The sequence below is a fragment of the Paralichthys olivaceus genome, chromosome 5 (assembly GCF_024713975.1).
Source record: "Paralichthys olivaceus isolate ysfri-2021 chromosome 5, ASM2471397v2, whole genome shotgun sequence".
Lineage (NCBI taxonomy): Eukaryota > Metazoa > Chordata > Actinopteri > Pleuronectiformes > Paralichthyidae > Paralichthys > Paralichthys olivaceus.
In genome coordinates this window covers 23,561,733-23,582,555 of record NC_091097.1, presented here as the reverse complement: position 1 = coordinate 23,582,555, position 20,823 = coordinate 23,561,733, and the positions used below count along the sequence as shown (strand labels likewise).

General features: G+C 45.2%; 9 non-coding genes and 1 pseudogene across 9 annotated transcripts; all 10 read left to right on the top strand.

Moving 5' to 3' along the window:
- Nucleotides 1–5,406: 5,406 nt before the first annotated feature.
- Nucleotides 5,407–5,525, top strand: LOC138409182 (5S ribosomal RNA). Its single transcript, XR_011242502.1, has one exon. It is a non-coding gene; the product is annotated as a 5S ribosomal RNA (ribosomal RNA).
- Nucleotides 5,526–6,455: 930 nt separating this feature from the next.
- Nucleotides 6,456–6,574, top strand: LOC138409171 (5S ribosomal RNA). Its single transcript, XR_011242491.1, has one exon. It is a non-coding gene; the product is annotated as a 5S ribosomal RNA (ribosomal RNA).
- Nucleotides 6,575–9,132: 2,558 nt separating this feature from the next.
- On the top strand, nucleotides 9,133–9,251 carry LOC138409160 (5S ribosomal RNA). The gene has a single exon (XR_011242480.1). It is a non-coding gene; the product is annotated as a 5S ribosomal RNA (ribosomal RNA).
- Nucleotides 9,252–9,890: 639 nt separating this feature from the next.
- LOC138409148 (5S ribosomal RNA) lies at nucleotides 9,891–10,009 on the top strand. Its single transcript, XR_011242468.1, has one exon. It is a non-coding gene; the product is annotated as a 5S ribosomal RNA (ribosomal RNA).
- Nucleotides 10,010–12,567: 2,558 nt separating this feature from the next.
- Nucleotides 12,568–12,686, top strand: LOC138409137 (5S ribosomal RNA). Its single transcript, XR_011242457.1, has one exon. It is a non-coding gene; the product is annotated as a 5S ribosomal RNA (ribosomal RNA).
- Nucleotides 12,687–14,409: 1,723 nt separating this feature from the next.
- Nucleotides 14,410–14,528, top strand: LOC138409125 (5S ribosomal RNA). The gene has a single exon (XR_011242446.1). It is a non-coding gene; the product is annotated as a 5S ribosomal RNA (ribosomal RNA).
- A 930-nt stretch (nucleotides 14,529–15,458) lies between these two features.
- Nucleotides 15,459–15,577, top strand: LOC138409114 (5S ribosomal RNA). Its single transcript, XR_011242435.1, has one exon. It is a non-coding gene; the product is annotated as a 5S ribosomal RNA (ribosomal RNA).
- A 2,558-nt stretch (nucleotides 15,578–18,135) lies between these two features.
- LOC138409103 (5S ribosomal RNA) lies at nucleotides 18,136–18,254 on the top strand. The gene has a single exon (XR_011242424.1). It is a non-coding gene; the product is annotated as a 5S ribosomal RNA (ribosomal RNA).
- A 734-nt stretch (nucleotides 18,255–18,988) lies between these two features.
- LOC138409392 (5S ribosomal RNA) lies at nucleotides 18,989–19,097 on the top strand (annotated as a pseudogene).
- A 1,008-nt stretch (nucleotides 19,098–20,105) lies between these two features.
- LOC138409092 (5S ribosomal RNA) lies at nucleotides 20,106–20,224 on the top strand. Its single transcript, XR_011242413.1, has one exon. It is a non-coding gene; the product is annotated as a 5S ribosomal RNA (ribosomal RNA).
- Nucleotides 20,225–20,823: the final 599 nt, after the last annotated feature.

Below are 20,823 nucleotides of genomic sequence, written 5' to 3'. Positions count from 1 at the left end.
TGCTGCTGCTTCAGAGGAGACAAAATTACACCTTCAGTTTATTTTCCCTGCACAATAAAACAGTTGAAGGAACTCCAGAGTGTCAATGGTCACAAAGTAGCAAAACTGTGGATTAGGGTGATGATTCTCTTTGCCGCCAGCAGATGGTGCAGTTGCTGCTGCTTCAGAGGAGACACATCTTGGAAAGAGCAGGAAAGACTGTTCATCAAAGAAAAAAAGGATACGGAACCCTTGCATCATCACTGAAGGAAGAAAGTGAGCATTCAAAAGAACATATGTAGTCAAAACACTACTTTATTCATATTTTATTAACATATCATTTTCAAAATGTCATATTTGCAGAGAGAGATGAAAGAGCAGGGAGTTTACTCTGCATCAAGGAAGCAACTGGATACGAAACACTGACAATATTGCTGAAGGAAATTTTTGAAAATTGTAATGATTTTTTTCTTGCAACGATACAACAAAGTTGCACCTTGAGCTTGTTTTTCAGAACGCAGGGCTTTGCGTAAGGCGCAGGGCTATGCGTAAGGCGCAGGGCTATGCGTAAGGCGCAGGGCTATGCGTAAGGCGCAGGGCTATGCGTAAGGCGCAGGGCTATGCGTAAGGCGCAGGGCTATGCGTAAGGCGCAGGGCTATGCGTAAGGCGCAGGGCTATGCGTAAGGCGCAGGGCTATGGTGTAGCTTTGAAGCAGAGGCATGAATCTTGCCATGTCAGGCTTGAGTAAGAAATACAAACCCTTCTCCTATCTTACCTGGCACCTCACCAGAGCACAATAAAACACCTGCCAAGAAGCGGGTGTCAGTATCTGTTGAACATTACAGGAATGGCAGCAACCTTTCTTTCCATCTGAGTTGGAAAAGTTTCAGAAAAAAAAAAAAAAAGGGGTGCCCTTTATAAAAAATCATGCATTGGTGGTTCAGTGGTAGAATTCTCGCCTGCCACGCGGGGGCCAGTCGAGAATACTGGACCAGTCCAGCAAGCCAATAGGATCGAAGCATTCTCTCTGGGTCCGTTCATTTATTTATTTATTTCCGATTCCCCAAAAGACGGGGTTCGCATCCCGATCGCGGTGTTATTGAACGTGATATTTCTGCGTAAAAAGCATTGAAAATACGTGGAGATTAACAATTAATTCTTATGACTCATGACTACTATGACCACTATATTGTTTTTATTTAAGCAGGACAAAAAGACAGTGTGCAATATTTCAAAGAAAGTTCCAGTTTTATTTATGAACATGTGAAATAATGTATATATGACAAATGAAATAATTGGACTGTAAGTAAAGTTTTAGAAATAATATAGATAATTTAAGACAACAATTAGATATGACAATGACACAGTACATACAGTACATAGGGAGGGGGAGTATACAGTGATAGATACAGTGCTGGTTAATATGACAAGTAGAAAACTGGTGTTTCTGGTCATGCAATAATGTTAAAGTAAGTAAAAAATATAAGTAAAAGAAAAAACTATACAGCTATATTCAGCTCAACAGAAGTCTAAAGAACCTATGATCTATAGACATATAACCATGCAGAACAATTAACATAATAACCTAATAACATATGAACCTTTTCATGTTTACAATCTATTTACTTTCATACAGAAGACTAGACGGAAGCATTGACTTATTTACATCCAAACGATTGTTAACAACAGAGCACTAAGTACATCTGTACAACAAAACAGTCCAAACTATGCACAAAAGATCAAGTTTCTACATACTGGCATATATACCTTTCACACATTCATACATTCAGACATTTGTAAAATAAATAAATAAATTTAAAAAAAAAGAACACAACAAACAAACCAAACTAGTTTCTGGTGTGTACATTTTCACGCATTCACACATAAATAAAAGAAAAAAAGAAAAGAAAAACAATATATGTACACTTTGTTTTACAACTATTAATTTGTAGTCTATTTACATATACACAGACAAAGAACCTGTACGTCTAGAGACATATACACAAGTCAAATAAGAAACATTAAGAACAATAATTAAATAAACAATAATGAAATAAAATAATGAAATAAAATCAAATAAAATGGGTACAAACAATGGGTATACAGGGAAATCATTTCTTCCTTTCTTCCACAGTTCTTTGTCTCTCAGCCTCATAGAAAGGAGACTGCTGAAACTCGGGCCAGCTCATCTCCTTGGCCATGCCCTTATCTCTGTACAAAGAGTACACCTTTGATGGGCAATAAGATAGATAGATAGATAGATAGAGTACTTTATTCATCCCCGGAGGGAAATTAAGGTGTCATAGCAGCTTGTGTATCGGAACACAACAAAACACAATGCAATAGAACAAAACAAAACAAAACATTTAGGTAAAAAGAACAAAACAGAAACACAAGATGAATAGGCAGACAAATAGTGCAGTGGCAATGTGATGATAATAGTAATAATGATATGATGGTAATGTTATTGTTAGACAGTATATAAGAATATTAGTACAGTATATATTTATATATATATATATAGTATACAATATAACATAATATATATTTATATAGACAGTAATTATACCAATATAATAGCAGTATATAGTAATAATGGCAGCAATAGTATATATAATATTAATAATAGTAGTAGTAGTAGTGATAATAATAATATAATAATAGCATGTACACATGTATAAATATGTGTATATAGACTTGTAAATCCAAAGAATATACAGAGAATATGCAGAGTATGATATAATATGATATGATATATAATATATAATAGGGTATAAATATCAGTACTTGACTATACAATATACTGGCAGTGTAAGAATACGTGGACTGGATGTGCAAAAGACAATATTATTCTATAAAAAGGTCTGTAATATTAAAGTGGTTTAAATTAACACACGTAGTGTAGTGCAGGGTACATGGTGCAAAGGTGACAGGTATGTTAGTGCAGTTCTGTGATGGTGGCTCTGACAGAGGGAGATGAGTTGTAGAGTCTTATTGCGGTTGGGAGGAACACATATCCTTGAATGTAGTTCCCTGCCACTCCAGGGAAGCCCGTGTGAATGTGAGGGCTGTTTGGTCCCTGTTTCAGTTCCAAGCGGCAGAATCTGCAGAGGCGGACTGTTGGTTGTGGGTGTGGTTGTGGGTCTGGTTGTGGGTCTTGTCTCTTCCTCCTTCCAGGTGCTCTTGGCCCTGTCGCCAAAGCCAACCAGCTGGTCGTCCTCTGATGTGGCTGTCACCACACCCTCTCCCCTGGCCTCGTAGGCGAGGAGAGACTGGATCTCTGCAAAACTCAGAGCATAATTCACAAAGGACAGTAGACTATCCTTGCTATGCCCCTCGGGCCTGAAACGACCTGCAGCCTCCTCCTTACGCATATCCTTGACAAGGTAACATGTAGAGCCAACATCATTCTCCAAAAGCCACCTGAAAGCCTTCCCTTTATACTTGCCAAACTGCAGGATGTAGTCTCCTAGCACCTCCGTCCTGTCTGAGGCATCACCCCCTCTCTGACGAACCGCAGCCAGGGCATTCTGCCGCACGAGGTCCTCTCTCAGGGCAGACCTGTCCTGACGAGTGGGGTCATCCTTGATCCGTCTGGCTTCTGCAGAGGGTTCCTGTAAGAGAAATCCACCTGGTCCCTTGCGGAACACAACACTGAGTTTACCTGGGAAGAACACCGCCCTCTGCATCTTGACCTACCATAAAGTAAAAACATAAGTTTGGGTTATCTTCTATGAACTTCAGTCAAATAGTTCAGAGGGTAAAGGCAATAGTTTCTCACACCTCTGAGTCTGGGAGGAAGTACAGTGTGTGCGTGTGTGTGTGTGGGGGGGCTTGCAGTGAAATAGTTCATAGGGTCAAGACAATAGTTTATCACACCTCTCTGATCCTTATCTACTCACAGTGTGTGTGTGTGTGGGCGCGAAAACAACAGGGGGGTGGGACGGTCTTTGCAGCAGGAGTTGGAGAGCAGTTATGTGTGTGTGAGAGAGAGGGGGGGGGTAGGAGAAGTGAATGCCTAGATCAAAGTCTTATTACACTTGATTAATACTCTCTTGACAATCTACTGCTTGTCTGAAAGTCTACTCTGGCACTACTAGTTCTGCCAAATGAATTTGAACATATTAATATCACATTTGTATTTTAAAAAAAGAGATGGTATCAATCCCTCAGTAGTACAGCTGTTTTAGTTGATGCAATATGTAGCCTAACTAGTCAGACATCTTAGGAGTAACAGATCCATGGTGTAAAGATGAGTTAACATCACGACATCAAAAGCAGATACACAAAAATATGAAATACAATCATGTTATCACGTAATTTCAACACACGTTTGTAGCGTCAGTCTCTTAGCAAGTGAGCAATGCTGAGGTAGGCTATAGTTAACTTATCAACAAAAGATTGATATAAACGGACTGACAAGACTATTTAACGCCACGTCATGAAAACTATGCAAATAACTATATAAAACGATCATGTCCATTCATACTTTGACGTGTTATTTCACCACAAATCTTCTGCGTTACCCTGCGAGTGGTGCTAGGCAACTGCTGACACGACATTACTGTCAATACCGCGCTGACGAATATATAATATTAAGCAACAACCTAAAAACCACACACAATCTCAACAAATAGCATGATGTTCATTCATTATTTAGTCCATAATTACCCCAAACTTAATTCCGGGCAGTTCTATCGCATCAACCAAGCGAATAAGCAGCAGCAGCGAACTAATGTTATCAGAAAGCAGGCTAACTTTTATGAAAATAAAACAACGTGTCTTACCTTTGACGAATGAAAATGACTTGCATGTTTGAATGATGCACAGCCCCTGTAAGAACACGTAATGACATCAACAATAGACAGTGAATATGCACGCTTTTATGACCGTCTGCCGTTAGAGGTTTGCCTGAAGGAAAAAAAAAAAATATCGGAGGACCGAGAGTCTATAGAAAAAGTCGGAACAGCGCCACAGCCGGAAGAGTGGCCAAAAGAATATTACATCCACACTGTGGTTCAGCACTATCATTGAAATGCATGTTAAAAAGCGTTTAGGTCGGTTTAGCTAAACTTTTCTCGAGGGCCGCGCGGGAGGCCCGGGTTCGATTCCCGGCTAATGCAATAGACATTTTTTTGAGACAGAAGTTGTTTCTGCCCAGTTTCAGGCTGAGGACCTATCACGTGTTAAGAAAAGGTGATAACCACTACACTACAGACACTGACGAACAGTGAATCCCCAGGGCCTGACACTGGTAAATACACCATAACCAACCAGAGTCCCATAAGCCGTTTTCTGAGAGGAGCCAAATCTATTTGCAAAGAATTTGCTACTAGGGGTCCTTTGAGATTTCAGAAGAGAGATTCAAAACTGCGAGTGAGTGATGATTCACATGTATAAAGGAGGTATTGTGGCTGGAGTCTATCGCTTACGGCCATACCACCCTGAACACGCCCGATCTCGTCCGATCTCGGAAGCTAAGCAGGGTCGGGCCTGGTTAGTACTTGGATGGGAGACCGCCTGGGAATACCAGGTGCTGTAAGCTTTTTAGACTTTACATTGCAAAGAGCAGAGGGCACTGTTGCTGCTGCTTCAGAGGAGAAACATCTTGGAAAGAGTAGGAAAGACTATTCATCAAAGAAAAAAAGGATATGGAACCCTCGCATCATCACTGAAGGAAGAAAGTGAGCATTCAAAAGACCATATGTAGTCAAAACACTACTTTATCCGTGTCATTTCAACATGTCAGTCTCAAAATGTCATATTTGGAGAGAGCGGTGAGTTTACTCAGCATCAAGGAAAAAACAGTTTATGTAACCCTGACATAGTTAATGAAGGATATGATTGAAAATTCAAATTATTTTTTTTGGGCTTGCAATACTAGGACAAAATGACACCTTCAGTTTATTTTTCCTGCACAATAAAACAGTTGAAGGAACTCCAGAGTGTCAATGGTCACAAAGTAGCAAAACTGTGGATTAGGGTGATGATTCTCTTTGCCGCCAGCAGATGGTGCAGTTGCTGCTGCTTCAGAGGAGACACATCTTGGAAAGAGCAGGAAAGACTGTTCATCAAAGAAAAAAAGGATACGGAACCCTTGCATCATCACTGAAGGAAGAAAGTGAGCATTCAAAAGAACATATGTAGTCAAAACACTACTTTATTCATATTTTATTAACACATCATTTTCAAAATGTCATATTTGCAGAGAGAGATGAAAGAGTAGGGAGTTTACTCTGCATCAAGGAAGCAACTGGATACGAAACACTGACAATATTGCTGAAGGAAATTTTTGAAAATTGTAATGATATTTTTCTTGCAACGATACGACAAAATTGCACCTTGAGCTTGTTTTTCAGAACAATTTAACCCCCGCCCCCCCACACCTCAAGATTCCATGGTCGCAAAGCAACAGAACAATTGAGGATGGTGATGGTTCACATGTATAAAGGAGGTATTGTGGCTGGAGTCTATCGCTTACGGCCATACCACCCTGAACACGCCCGATCTCGTCCGATCTCGGAAGCTAAGCAGGGTCGGGCCTGGTTAGTACTTGGATGGGAGACCGCCTGGGAATACCAGGTGCTGTAAGCTTTTTAGACTTTACTTTGCAGAGGGCGCTGTTGCTGCTGCTTCAGAGGAGACAAAATTACACCTTCAGTTTATTTTCCCTGCACAATAAAACAGTTGAAGGAACTCCAGAGTGTCAATGGTCACAAAGTAGCAAAACTGTGGATTAGGGTGATGATTCTCTTTGCCGCCAGCAGATGGTGCAGTTGCTGCTGCTTCAGAGGAGACACATCTTGGAAAGAGCAGGAAAGACTGTTCATCAAAGAAAAAAAGGATACGGAACCCTTGCATCAATATGGCGCCGTACTAACGGGAGCCTGTCGTAGCAGGTCCGTGTATTACTGTCGGTCTTTTGTGTTTTTATTACGTTTGCTGTTTGTTTTTTATATTTATTTTTGCACTGCTCTGTGCATCTTCGTGCCGCACAAAGACGAGATGCTTTTGCAACCGATTGGACACTTTTTATCACTTTTAACCGCACTTCGGTCTCTTCGGATCACTGGAAGCATGCCGGCAACACACGCCGGGATTGTTTACACCCGCGACCAGCTGATGGCCCTGAGGCACACCCCCCTCTTGGCCGGAGAGAGACCCACCATCCCGGAGGAACTAAAGAAGAGACGGCGGGGCTGTAGAGCGGGGCTTAAACGGAGGATGGCGAAGAGGAAGTTTAAGCCCTTCATCCCTGCAGTTATCACTGGAAACGTGAGGTCGCTGGCAAATAAAGTGGACGAACTGGAAGCGCTCATCAGAACGCAGAGGGAGTACAGGGAGTCCAGTATTGTGTGTCTCACGGAAACGTGGCTGCACGAGCAGATACCGGACTCCAACGTCACCATTCCCGGCTTCCAGACGGTTCGAGCCGACAGAGACACCACCGCGACCGGCAAGAAGAAAGGAGGGGGTCTCGCCGTGCTCGTGAACAACAGGTGGTGTCACTCCGGGTACGTCACCGTCAAACAGCGTGTATGCAACCCGGACATCGAGCTCGTCGCAGTCGGACTTCGTCCATATTATTTGCCGAGGGAGTTTACCAGTGTTTTCGCCATCACTGTTTATATTCCTCCATCTGGGAACGCAGCAGCAGCGTGTGACGTCATCCACACTGTAACTGCAGGATTACAAACACAACACCCCGGGGCCTTCATCGTCATCACAGGTGACTTTAACCATGCTTCCCTCTCATCCACACTCCCAACATTCTTCCAGTTTGTAAAATGTGCCACCCGTGACAATAAGACTTTGGACCTGCTGTATGCAAATGTTAAGGATGCATACAGCTCCACTGCCCTGCCACCACTGGGCAGATCAGACCACAACCTAGTCCTGCTCTCCCCATCATACAAGCCTGTGGTTCAGCGGCACCCAGTCAAAGTGAGGACAGTGAGGAAATGGACTCCTGAGGCCATGGAAACACTGCGTGGAGCGCTGGAGGCCACAGACTGGGATGCTCTGTATGAGCCACATGGTGAGGACATTGATGGCATGACTGACTGTGTCTCTGAGTACATTGGGTTCTGCATAGACAACACCATCCCCACTAAAGAGGTCCGCTGTTACCCAAATAACAAACCGTGGGTAACAAGCGACCTGAAGGCCCGTCTCAACGAGAAGAAGAGAGCCTTTAGATCACGGGACAGAGCAGAACTCAAACGGGTACAAAGGGAGCTAAAGCGCAGCATCAGGGAGAGCAAGGACAACTACAGAAGAAAACTGGAGCACAAACTGGAGGACAACAATAGCAGAGACGTCTGGAGTGGGATAAAGGAGATCACCGGCTTCCAGAGGAGAGGTGAGGGAGCAACGGGGAATGAACGACGTGCGAACGAGCTGAACACGTTCTTCAATAGGTTCAACAACAACCCCCCCACCCCCAGCGGACCCTCCACTGCCTCCACTGCCTCTACTGCTTCTCAGAGCAACAACCCCCCACCTCCCCCCACCACCCTCTGCCCCACACCACACCCGTCACCATCTCCCCCCACCCCTCCGCTGGCTTTCACCACAGACTTTTTCACACCTTCCACCCCCGGGACATCCTCACATCACCCACAGTCCCCCACCACCACCACCTCCTGCAACACACACCTCTTTGCATCACCCTCAAACCCACCACTGACAATCCCTTCCCTCCAGTCTGGACTGCACATCACAGCCAGCCAGGTGACTCCTTAATTTCCCTCCGGGGATGAATAAAGTACTCTATCTATCATCACTGAAGGAAGAAAGTGAGCATTCAAAAGACCATATGTAGTCAAAACACTACTTTATTCATATTTTATTAACACATCATTTTCAAAATGTCATATTTGCAGAGAGAGATGAAAGAGCAGGGAGTTTACTCTGCATCAAGGAAACAACTGGATATGAAACACTGACAATATTGCTGAAGGAAATTTTTGAAAATTGTAATGATATTTTTCTTGCAACGATACGACAAAATTGCACCTTGAGCTTGTTTTTCAGAACAATTTAACCCCCGCCCCCCCACACCTCAAGATTCCATGGTCGCAAAGGAACAGAACAATTGAGGATGGTGATGATTCACATGTATAAAGGAGGTATTGTGGCTGGAGTCTATCGCTTACGGCCATACCACCCTGAACACGCCCGATCTCGTCCGATCTCGGAAGCTAAGCAGGGTCGGGCCTGGTTAGTACTTGGATGGGAGACCGCCTGGGAATACCAGGTGCTGTAAGCTTTTTAGACTTTTCTTTGCAGAGGGCGCTGTTGCTGCTGCTTCAGAGGAGACAAAATTACACCTTCAGTTTATTTTCCCTGCACAATAAAACAGTTGAAGGAACTCCAGAGTGTCAATGGTCACAAAGTAGCAAAACTGTGGATTAGGGTGATGATTCTCTTTGCCGCCAGCAGATGGTGCAGTTGCTGCTGCTTCAGAGGAGACACATCTTGGAAAGAGCAGGAAAGACTGTTCATCAAAGAAAAAAAGGATACGGAACCCTTGCATCATCACTGAAGGAAGAAAGTGAGCATTCAAAAGAACATATGTAGTCAAAACACTACTTTATTCATATTTTATTAACACATCATTTTCAAAATGTCATATTTGCAGAGAGAGATGAAAGAGCAGGGAGTTTACTCTGCATCAAGGAAGCAACTGGATACGAAACACTGACAATATTGCTGAAGGAAATTTTTGAAAATTGTAATGATATTTTTCTTGCAACGATACGACAAAATTGCACCTTGAGCTTGTTTTTCAGAACAATTTAACCCCCGCCCCCCCACACCTCAAGATTCCATGGTCGCAAAGCAACAGAACAATTGAGGATGGTGATGGTTCACATGTATAAAGGAGGTATTGTGGCTGGAGTCTATCGCTTACGGCCATACCACCCTGAACACGCCCGATCTCGTCCGATCTCGGAAGCTAAGCAGGGTCGGGCCTGGTTAGTACTTGGATGGGAGACCGCCTGGGAATACCAGGTGCTGTAAGCTTTTTAGACTTTACTTTGCAGAGGGCGCTGTTGCTGCTGCTTCAGAGGAGACAAAATTACACCTTCAGTTTATTTTCCCTGCACAATAAAACAGTTGAAGGAACTCCAGAGTGTCAATGGTCACAAAGTAGCAAAACTGTGGATTAGGGTGATGATTCTCTTTGCCGCCAGCAGATGGTGCAGTTGCTGCTGCTTCAGAGGAGACACATCTTGGAAAGAGCAGGAAAGACTGTTCATCAAAGAAAAAAAGGATACGGAACCCTTGCATCAATATGGCGCCGTACTAACGGGAGCCTGTCGTAGCAGGTCCGTGTATTACTGTCGGTCTTTTGTGTTTTTATTACGTTTGCTGTTTGTTTTTTATATTTATTTTTGCACTGCTCTGTGCATCTTCGTGCCGCACAAAGACGAGATGCTTTTGCAACCGATTGGACACTTTTTATCACTTTTAACCGCACTTCGGTCTCTTCGGATCACTGGAAGCATGCCGGCAACACACGCCGGGATTGTTTACACCCGCGACCAGCTGATGGCCCTGAGGCACACCCCCCTCTTGGCCGGAGAGAGACCCACCATCCCGGAGGAACTAAAGAAGAGACGGCGGGGCTGTAGAGCGGGGCTTAAACGGAGGATGGCGAAGAGGAAGTTTAAGCCCTTCATCCCTGCAGTTATCACTGGAAACGTGAGGTCGCTGGCAAATAAAGTGGACGAACTGGAAGCGCTCATCAGAACGCAGAGGGAGTACAGGGAGTCCAGTATTGTGTGTCTCACGGAAACGTGGCTGCACGAGCAGATACCGGACTCCAACGTCACCATTCCCGGCTTCCAGACGGTTCGAGCCGACAGAGACACCACCGCGACCGGCAAGAAGAAAGGAGGGGGTCTCGCCGTGCTCGTGAACAACAGGTGGTGTCACTCCGGGTACGTCACCGTCAAACAGCGTGTATGCAACCCGGACATCGAGCTCGTCGCAGTCGGACTTCGTCCATATTATTTGCCGAGGGAGTTTACCAGTGTTTTCGCCATCACTGTTTATATTCCTCCATCTGGGAACGCAGCAGCAGCGTGTGACGTCATCCACACTGTAACTGCAGGATTACAAACACAACACCCCGGGGCCTTCATCGTCATCACAGGTGACTTTAACCATGCTTCCCTCTCATCCACACTCCCAACATTCTTCCAGTTTGTAAAATGTGCCACCCGTGACAATAAGACTTTGGACCTGCTGTATGCAAATGTTAAGGATGCATACAGCTCCACTGCCCTGCCACCACTGGGCAGATCAGACCACAACCTAGTCCTGCTCTCCCCATCATACAAGCCTGTGGTTCAGCGGCACCCAGTCAAAGTGAGGACAGTGAGGAAATGGACTCCTGAGGCCATGGAAACACTGCGTGGAGCGCTGGAGGCCACAGACTGGGATGCTCTGTATGAGCCACATGGTGAGGACATTGATGGCATGACTGACTGTGTCTCTGAGTACATTGGGTTCTGCATAGACAACACCATCCCCACTAAAGAGGTCCGCTGTTACCCAAATAACAAACCGTGGGTAACAAGCGACCTGAAGGCCCTTCTCAACGAGAAGAAGAGAGCCTTTAGATCACGGGACAGAGCAGAACTCAAACGGGTACAAAGGGAGCTAAAGCGCAGCATCAGGGAGAGCAAGGACAACTACAGAAGAAAACTGGAGCACAAACTGGAGGACAACAATAGCAGAGACGTCTGGAGTGGGATAAAGGAGATCACCGGCTTCCAGAGGAGAGGTGAGGGAGCAACGGGGAATGAACGACGTGCGAACGAGCTGAACACGTTCTTCAATAGGTTCAACAACAACCCCCCCACCCCCAGCGGACCCTCCACTGCCTCCACTGCCTCTACTGCTTCTCAGAGCAACAACCCCCCACCTCCCCCCACCACCCTCTGCCCCACACCACACCCGTCACCATCTCCCCCCACCCCTCCGCTGGCTTTCACCACAGACTTTTTCACACCTTCCACCCCCGGGACATCCTCACATCACCCACAGTCCCCCACCACCACCACCTCCTGCAACACACACCTCTTTGCATCACCCTCAAACCCACCACTGACAATCCCTTCCCTCCAGTCTGGACTGCACATCACAGCCAGCCAGGTGACTCCTTAATTTCCCTCCGGGGATGAATAAAGTACTCTATCTATCATCACTGAAGGAAGAAAGTGAGCATTCAAAAGACCATATGTAGTCAAAACACTACTTTATTCATATTTTATTAACACATCATTTTCAAAATGTCATATTTGCAGAGAGAGATGAAAGAGCAGGGAGTTTACTCTGCATCAAGGAAACAACTGGATATGAAACACTGACAATATTGCTGAAGGAAATTTTTGAAAATTGTAATGATATTTTTCTTGCAACGATACGACAAAATTGCACCTTGAGCTTGTTTTTCAGAACAATTTAACCCCCGCCCCCCCACACCTCAAGATTCCATGGTCGCAAAGGAACAGAACAATTGAGGATGGTGATGATTCACATGTATAAAGGAGGTATTGTGGCTGGAGTCTATCGCTTACGGCCATACCACCCTGAACACGCCCGATCTCGTCCGATCTCGGAAGCTAAGCAGGGTCGGGCCTGGTTAGTACTTGGATGGGAGACCGCCTGGGAATACCAGGTGCTGTAAGCTTTTTAGACTTTTCTTTGCAGAGGGCGCTGTTGCTGCTGCTTCAGAGGAGACAAAATTACACCTTCAGTTTATTTTCCCTGCACAATAAAACAGTTGAAGGAACTCCAGAGTGTCAATGGTCACAAAGTAGCAAAACTGTGGATTAGGGTGATGATTCTCTTTGCCGCCAGCAGATGGTGCAGTTGCTGCTGCTTCAGAGGAGACACATCTTGGAAAGAGCAGGAAAGACTGTTCATCAAAGAAAAAAAGGATACGGAACCCTTGCATCATCACTGAAGGAAGAAAGTGAGCATTCAAAAGAACATATGTAGTCAAAACACTACTTTATTCATATTTTATTAACACATCATTTTCAAAATGTCATATTTGCAGAGAGAGATGAAAGAGCAGGGAGTTTACTCTGCATCAAGGAAGCAACTGGATACGAAACACTGACAATATTGCTGAAGGAAATTTTTGAAAATTGTAATGATTTTTTTCTTGCAACGATACAACAAAGTTGCACCTTGAGCTTGTTTTTCAGAACGCAGGGCTTTGCGTAAGGCGCAGGGCTATGCGTAAGGCGCAGGGCTATGCGTAAGGCGCAGGGCTATGCGTAAGGCGCAGGGCTATGCGTAAGGCGCAGGGCTATGCGTAAGGCGCAGGGCTATGGTGTAGCTTTGAAGCAGAGGCATGAATCTTGCCATGTCAGGCTTGAGTAAGAAATACAAACCCTTCTCCTATCTTACCTGGCACCTCACCAGAGCACAATAAAACAGTTGAAGGAACTCCAGAGTGTCAATGGTCACAAAGTGGAAAATGTTTGGATTAGGGTGATGATTCTCTTTGCCGCCAGCAGATGGTGCAGTTGCTTCTGCTTCAGAGGAGACACATCTTGGAAAGAGCAGGAAAGACTGTTCATCAAAGAGAAAAAGGATACGGAACCCTCGCATCATCACTGAAGGAAGAAAGTGAGCATTCAAAAGAACATATGTAGTCAAAACACTACTTTATTCATATTTTATTAACATATCATTTTCAAAATGTCATATTTGCAGAGAGAGATGAAAGAGCAGGGAGTTTACTCTGCATCAAGGAAGCAACTGGATACGAAACACTGACAATATTGCTGAAGGAAATTTTTGAAAATTGTAATGATTTTTTTCTTGCAACGATACAACAAAGTTGCACCTGGAGCTTGTTTTTCAGAACGCAGGGCTTTGCGTAAGGCGCAGGGCTATGCGTAAGGCGCAGGGCTATGCGTAAGGCGCAGGGCTATGCGTAAGGCGCAGGGCTATGCGTAAGGCGCAGGGCTATGCGTAAGGCGCAGGGCTATGCGTAAGGCGCAGGGCTATGCGTAAGGCGCAGGGCTATGGTGTAGCTTTGAAGCAGAGGCATGAATCTTGCCATGTCAGGCTTGAGTAAGAAATACAAACCCTTCTCCTATCTTACCTGGCACCTCACCAGAGCACAATAAAACACCTGCCAAGAAGCGGGTGTCAGTATCTGTTGAACATTACAGGAATGGCAGCAACCTTTCTTTCCATCTGAGTTCCCCAGGGCCTGACACTGGTAAATACACCATAACCAACCAGAGTCCCATAAGCCGTTTTCTGAGAGGAGCCAAATCTATTTGCAAAGAATTTGCTACTAGGGGTCCTTTGAGATTTCAGAAGAGAGATTCAAAACTGCGAGTGAGTGATGATTCACATGTATAAAGGAGGTATTGTGGCTGGAGTCTATCGCTTACGGCCATACCACCCTGAACACGCCCGATCTCGTCCGATCTCGGAAGCTAAGCAGGGTCGGGCCTGGTTAGTACTTGGATGGGAGACCGCCTGGGAATACCAGGTGCTGTAAGCTTTTTAGACTTTACATTGCAAAGAGCAGAGGGCACTGTTGCTGCTGCTTCAGAGGAGAAACATCTTGGAAAGAGCAGGAAAGACTATTCATCAAAGAAAAAAAGGATATGGAACCCTCGCATCATCACTGAAGGAAGAAAGTGAGCATTCAAAAGACCATATGTAGTCAAAACACTACTTTATCCGTGTCATTTCAACATGTCAGTCTCAAAATGTCATATTTGGAGAGAGCGGTGAGTTTACTCAGCATCAAGGAAAAAACAGTTTATGTAACCCTGACATAGTTAATGAAGGATATGATTGAAAATTCAAATTATTTTTTTTGGGCTTGCAATACTAGGACAAAATGACACCTTCAGTTTATTTTTCCTGCACAATAAAACAGTTGAAGGAACTCCAGAGTGTCAATGGTCACAAACTAGCAAAACTGTGGATTAGGGTGATGATTCTCTTTGCCGCCAGCAGATGGTGCAGTTGCTGCTGCTTCAGAGGAGACACATCTTGGAAAGAGCAGGAAAGACTGTTCATCAAAGAAAAAAAGGATACGGAACCCTTGCATCATCACTGAAGGAAGAAAGTGAGCATTCAAAAGAACATATGTAGTCAAAACACTACTTTATTCATATTTTATTAACACATCATTTTCAAAATGTCATATTTGCAGAGAGAGATGAAAGAGCAGGGAGTTTACTCTGCATCAAGGAAGCAACTGGATACGAAACACTGACAATATTGCTGAAGGAAATTTTTGAAAATTGTAATGATATTTTTCTTGCAACGATACGACAAAATTGCACCTTGAGCTTGTTTTTCAGAACAATTTAACCCCCGCCCCCCCACACCTCAAGATTCCATGGTCGCAAAGCAACAGAACAATTGAGGATGGTGATGGTTCACATGTATAAAGGAGGTATTGTGGCTGGAGTCTATCGCTTACGGCCATACCACCCTGAACACGCCCGATCTCGTCCGATCTCGGAAGCTAAGCAGGGTCGGGCCTGGTTAGTACTTGGATGGGAGACCGCCTGGGAATACCAGGTGCTGTAAGCTTTTTAGACTTTACTTTGCAGAGGGCGCTGTTGCTGCTGCTTCAGAGGAGACAAAATTACACCTTCAGTTTATTTTCCCTGCACAATAAAACAGTTGAAGGAACTCCAGAGTGTCAATGGTCACAAAGTAGCAAAACTGTGGATTAGGGTGATGATTCTCTTTGCCGCCAGCAGATGGTGCAGTTGCTGCTGCTTCAGAGGAGACACATCTTGGAAAGAGCAGGAAAGACTGTTCATCAAAGAAAAAAAGGATACGGAACCCTTGCATCAATATGGCGCCGTACTAACGGGAGCCTGTCGTAGCAGGTCCGTGTATTACTGTCGGTCTTTTGTGTTTTTATTACGTTTGCTGTTTGTTTTTTATATTTATTTTTGCACTGCTCTGTGCATCTTCGTGCCGCACAAAGACGAGATGCTTTTGCAACCGATTGGACACTTTTTATCACTTTTAACCGCACTTCGGTCTCTTCGGATCACTGGAAGCATGCCGGCAACACACGCCGGGATTGTTTACACCCGCGACCAGCTGATGGCCCTGAGGCACACCCCCCTCTTGGCCGGAGAGAGACCCACCATCCCGGAGGAACTAAAGAAGAGACGGCGGGGCTGTAGAGCGGGGCTTAAACGGAGGATGGCGAAGAGGAAGTTTAAGCCCTTCATCCCTGCAGTTATCACTGGAAACGTGAGGTCGCTGGCAAATAAAGTGGACGAACTGGAAGCGCTCATCAGAACGCAGAGGGAGTACAGGGAGTCCAGTATTGTGTGTCTCACGGAAACGTGGCTGCACGAGCAGATACCGGACTCCAACGTCACCATTCCCGGCTTCCAGACGGTTCGAGCCGACAGAGACACCACCGCGACCGGCAAGAAGAAAGGAGGGGGTCTCGCCGTGCTCGTGAACAACAGGTGGTGTCACTCCGGGTACGTCACCGTCAAACAGCGTGTATGCAACCCGGACATCGAGCTCGTCGCAGTCGGACTTCGTCCATATTATTTGCCGAGGGAGTTTACCAGTGTTTTCGCCATCACTGTTTATATTCCTCCATCTGGGAACGCAGCAGCAGCGTGTGACGTCATCCACACTGTAACTGCAGGATTACAAACACAACACCCCGGGGCCTTCATCGTCATCACAGGTGACTTTAACCATGCTTCCCTCTCATCCACACTCCCAACATTCTTCCAGTTTGTAAAATGTGCCACCCGTGACAATAAGACTTTGGACCTGCTGTATGCAAATGTTAAGGATGCATACAGCTCCACTGCCCTGCCACCACTGGGCAGATCAGACCACAACCTAGTCCTGCTCTCCCCATCATACAAGCCTGTGGTTCAGCGGCACCCAGTCAAAGTGAGGACAGTGAGGAAATGGACTCCTGAGGCCATGGAAACACTGCGTGGAGCGCTGGAGGCCACAGACTGGGATGCTCTGTATGAGCCACATGGTGAGGACATTGATGGCATGACTGACTGTGTCTCTGAGTACATTGGGTTCTGCATAGACAACACCATCCCCACTAAAGAGGTCCGCTGTTACCCAAATAACAAACCGTGGGTAACAAGCGACCTGAAGGCCCTTCTCAACGAGAAGAAGAGAGCCTTTAGATCACGGGACAGAGCAGAACTCAAACGGGTACAAAGGGAGCTAAAGCGCAGCATCAGGGAGAGCAAGGACAACTACAGAAGAAAACTGGAGCACAAACTGGAGGACAACAATAGCAGAGACGTCTGGAGTGGGATAAAGGAGATCACCGGCTTCCAGAGGAGAGGTGAGGGAGCAACGGGGAATGAACGACGTGGGAACGAGCTGAACACGTTCTTCAATAGGTTCAACAACAACCCCCCCACCCCCAGCGGACCCTCCACTGCCTCCACTGCCTCTACTGCTTCTCAGAGCAACAACCCCCCACCTCCCCCCACCACCCTCTGCCCCACACCACACCCGTCACCATCTCCCCCCACCCCTCCGCTGGCTTTCACCACAGACTTTTTCACACCTTCCACCCCCGGGACATCCTCACATCACCCACAGTCCCCCACCACCACCACCTCCTGCAACACACACCTCTTTGCATCACCCTCAAACCCACCACTGACATCCCCTACCCTCCAGTCTGGACTGCACATCACAGCCAGCCAGGTGACTCCTTAATTTCCCTCCGGGGATGAATAAAGTACTCTATCTATCATCACTGAAGGAAGAAAGTGAGCATTCAAAAGACCATATGTAGTCAAAACACTACTTTATTCATATTTTATTAACACATCATTTTCAAAATGTCATATTTGCAGAGAGAGATGAAAGAGCAGGGAGTTTACTCTGCATCAAGGAAACAACTGGATATGAAACACTGACAATATTGCTGAAGGAAATTTTTGAAAATTGTAATGATATTTTTCTTGCAACGATACGACAAAATTGCACCTTGAGCTTGTTTTTCAGAACAATTTAACCCCCGCCCCCCCACACCTCAAGATTCCATGGTCGCAAAGGAACAGAACAATTGAGGATGGTGATGATTCACATGTATAAAGGAGGTATTGTGGCTGGAGTCTATCGCTTACGGCCATACCACCCTGAACACGCCCGATCTCGTCCGATCTCGGAAGCTAAGCAGGGTCGGGCCTGGTTAGTACTTGGATGGGAGACCGCCTGGGAATACCAGGTGCTGTAAGCTTTTTAGACTTTTCTTTGCAGAGGGCGCTGTTGCTGCTGCTTCAGAGGAGACAAAATTACACCTTCAGTTTATGTAACCCTGACATAGTTAATGAAGGATATGATTGAAAATTCAAATTATTTTTTTTTGGCTTGCAATACTAGGACAAAATGACACCTTCAGTTTATTTTCCCTGCACAATAAAACAGTTGAAGGAACTCCAGAGTGTCAATGGTCACAAAGTGGAAAATGTTTGGATTAGGGTGATGATTCTCTTTGCCGCCAGCAGATGGTGCAGTTGCTTCTGCTTCAGAGGAGACACATCTTGGAAAGAGCAGGAAAGACTGTTCATCAAAGAGAAAAAGGATACGGAACCCTCGCATCATCACTGAAGGAAGAAAGTGAGCATTCAAAAGACCATATGTAGTCAAAACACTACTTTATTCATATTTTATTAACACATCATTTTCAAAATGTCATATTTGCAGAGAGAGATGAAAGAGCAGGGAGTTTACTCTGCATCAAGGAAGCAACTGGATACGAAACACTGACAATATTGCTGAAGGTCATTTTTGAAAATTGTAATGATATTTTTCTTGCAACGATACGACAAAATTGCACCTTGAGCTTGTTTTTCAGAACAATTTAACCCCCGCCCCCCCACACCTCAAGATTCCATGGTCGCAAAGCAACAGAACAATTGAGGATGGTGATGATTCACATGTATAAAGGAGGTATTGTGGCTGGAGTCTATCGCTTACGGCCATACCACCCTGAACACGCCCGATCTCGGAAGCTAAGCAGGGTCGGGCCTGGTTAGTACTTGGATGGGAGACCGCCTGGGAATACCAGGTGCTGTAAGCTTTTTAGACTTTTCTTTGCAGAGGGCGCTGTTGCTGCTGCTTCAGAGGAGACAAAATTACACCTTCAGTTTATTTTCCCTGCACAATAAAACAGTTGAAGGAACTCCAGAGTGTCAATGGTCACAAAGTAGCAAAACTGTGGATTAGGGTGATGATTCTCTTTGCCGCCAGCAGATGGTGCAGTTGCTGCTGCTTCAGAGGAGACACATCTTGGAAAGAGCAGGAAAGACTGTGCATCATCACTGAAGGAAGAAAGTGAGCATTCAAAAGAACATATGTAGTCAAAACACTACTTTATTCATATTTTATTAACATATCATTTTCAAAATGTCATATTTGCAGAGAGAGATGAAAGAGCAGGGAGTTTACTCTGCATCAAGGAAGCAACTGGATACGAAACACTGACAATATTGCTGAAGGAAATTTTTGAAAATTGTAATGATTTTTTTCTTGCAACGATACAACAAAGTTGCACCTGGAGCTTGTTTTTCAGAACGCAGGGCTTTGCGTAAGGCGCAGGGCTATGCGTAAGGCGCAGGGCTATGCGTAAGGCGCAGGGCTATGCGTAAGGCGCAGGGCTATGCGTAAGGCGCAGGGCTATGCGTAAGGCGCAGGGCTATGCGTAAGGCGCAGGGCTATGGTGTAGCTTTGAAGCAGAGGCATGAATCTTGCCATGTCAGGCTTGAGTAAGAAATACAAACCCTTCTCCTATCTTACCTGGCACCTCACCAGAGCACAATAAAACACCTGCCAAGAAGCGGGTGTCAGTATCTGTTGAACATTACAGGAATGGCAGCAACCTTTCTTTCCATCTGAGTTCCCCAGGGCCTGACACTGGTAAATACACCATAACCAACCAGAGTCCCATAAGCCGTTTTCTGAGAGGAGCCAAATCTATTTGCAAAGAATTTGCTACTAGGGGTCCTTTGAGATTTCAGAAGAGAGATTCAAAACTGCGAGTGAGTGATGATTCACATGTATAAAGGAGGTATTGTGGCTGGAGTCTATCGCTTACGGCCATACCACCCTGAACACGCCCGATCTCGTCCGATCTCGGAAGCTAAGCAGGGTCGGGCCTGGTTAGTACTTGGATGGGAGACCGCCTGGGAATACCAGGTGCTGTAAGCTTTTTAGACTTTACATTGCAAAGAGCAGAGGGCACTGTTGCTGCTGCTTCAGAGGAGAAACATCTTGGAAAGAGCAGGAAAGACTATTCATCAAAGAAAAAAAGGATATGGAACCCTCGCATCATCACTGAAGGAAGAAAGTGAGCATTCAAAAGACCATATGTAGTCAAAACACTACTTTATCCGTGTCATTTCAACATGTCAGTCTCAAAATGTCATATTTGGAGAGAGCGGTGAGTTTACTCAGCATCAAGGAAAAAACAGTTTATGTAACCCTGACATAGTTAATGAAGGATATGATTGAAAATTCAAATTATTTTTTTTGGGCTTGCAATACTAGGACAAAATGACACCTTCAGTTTATTTTTCCTGCACAATAAAACAGTTGAAGGAACTCCAGAGTGTCAATGGTCACAAAGTAGCAAAACTGTGGATTAGGGTGATGATTCTCTTTGCCGCCAGCAGATGGTGCAGTTGCTTCTGCTTCAGAGGAGACACATCTTGGAAAGAGCAGGAAAGACTGTTCATCAAAGAAAAAAAGGATACGGAACCCTTGCATCATCACTGAAGGAAGAAAGTGAGCATTCAAAAGAACATATG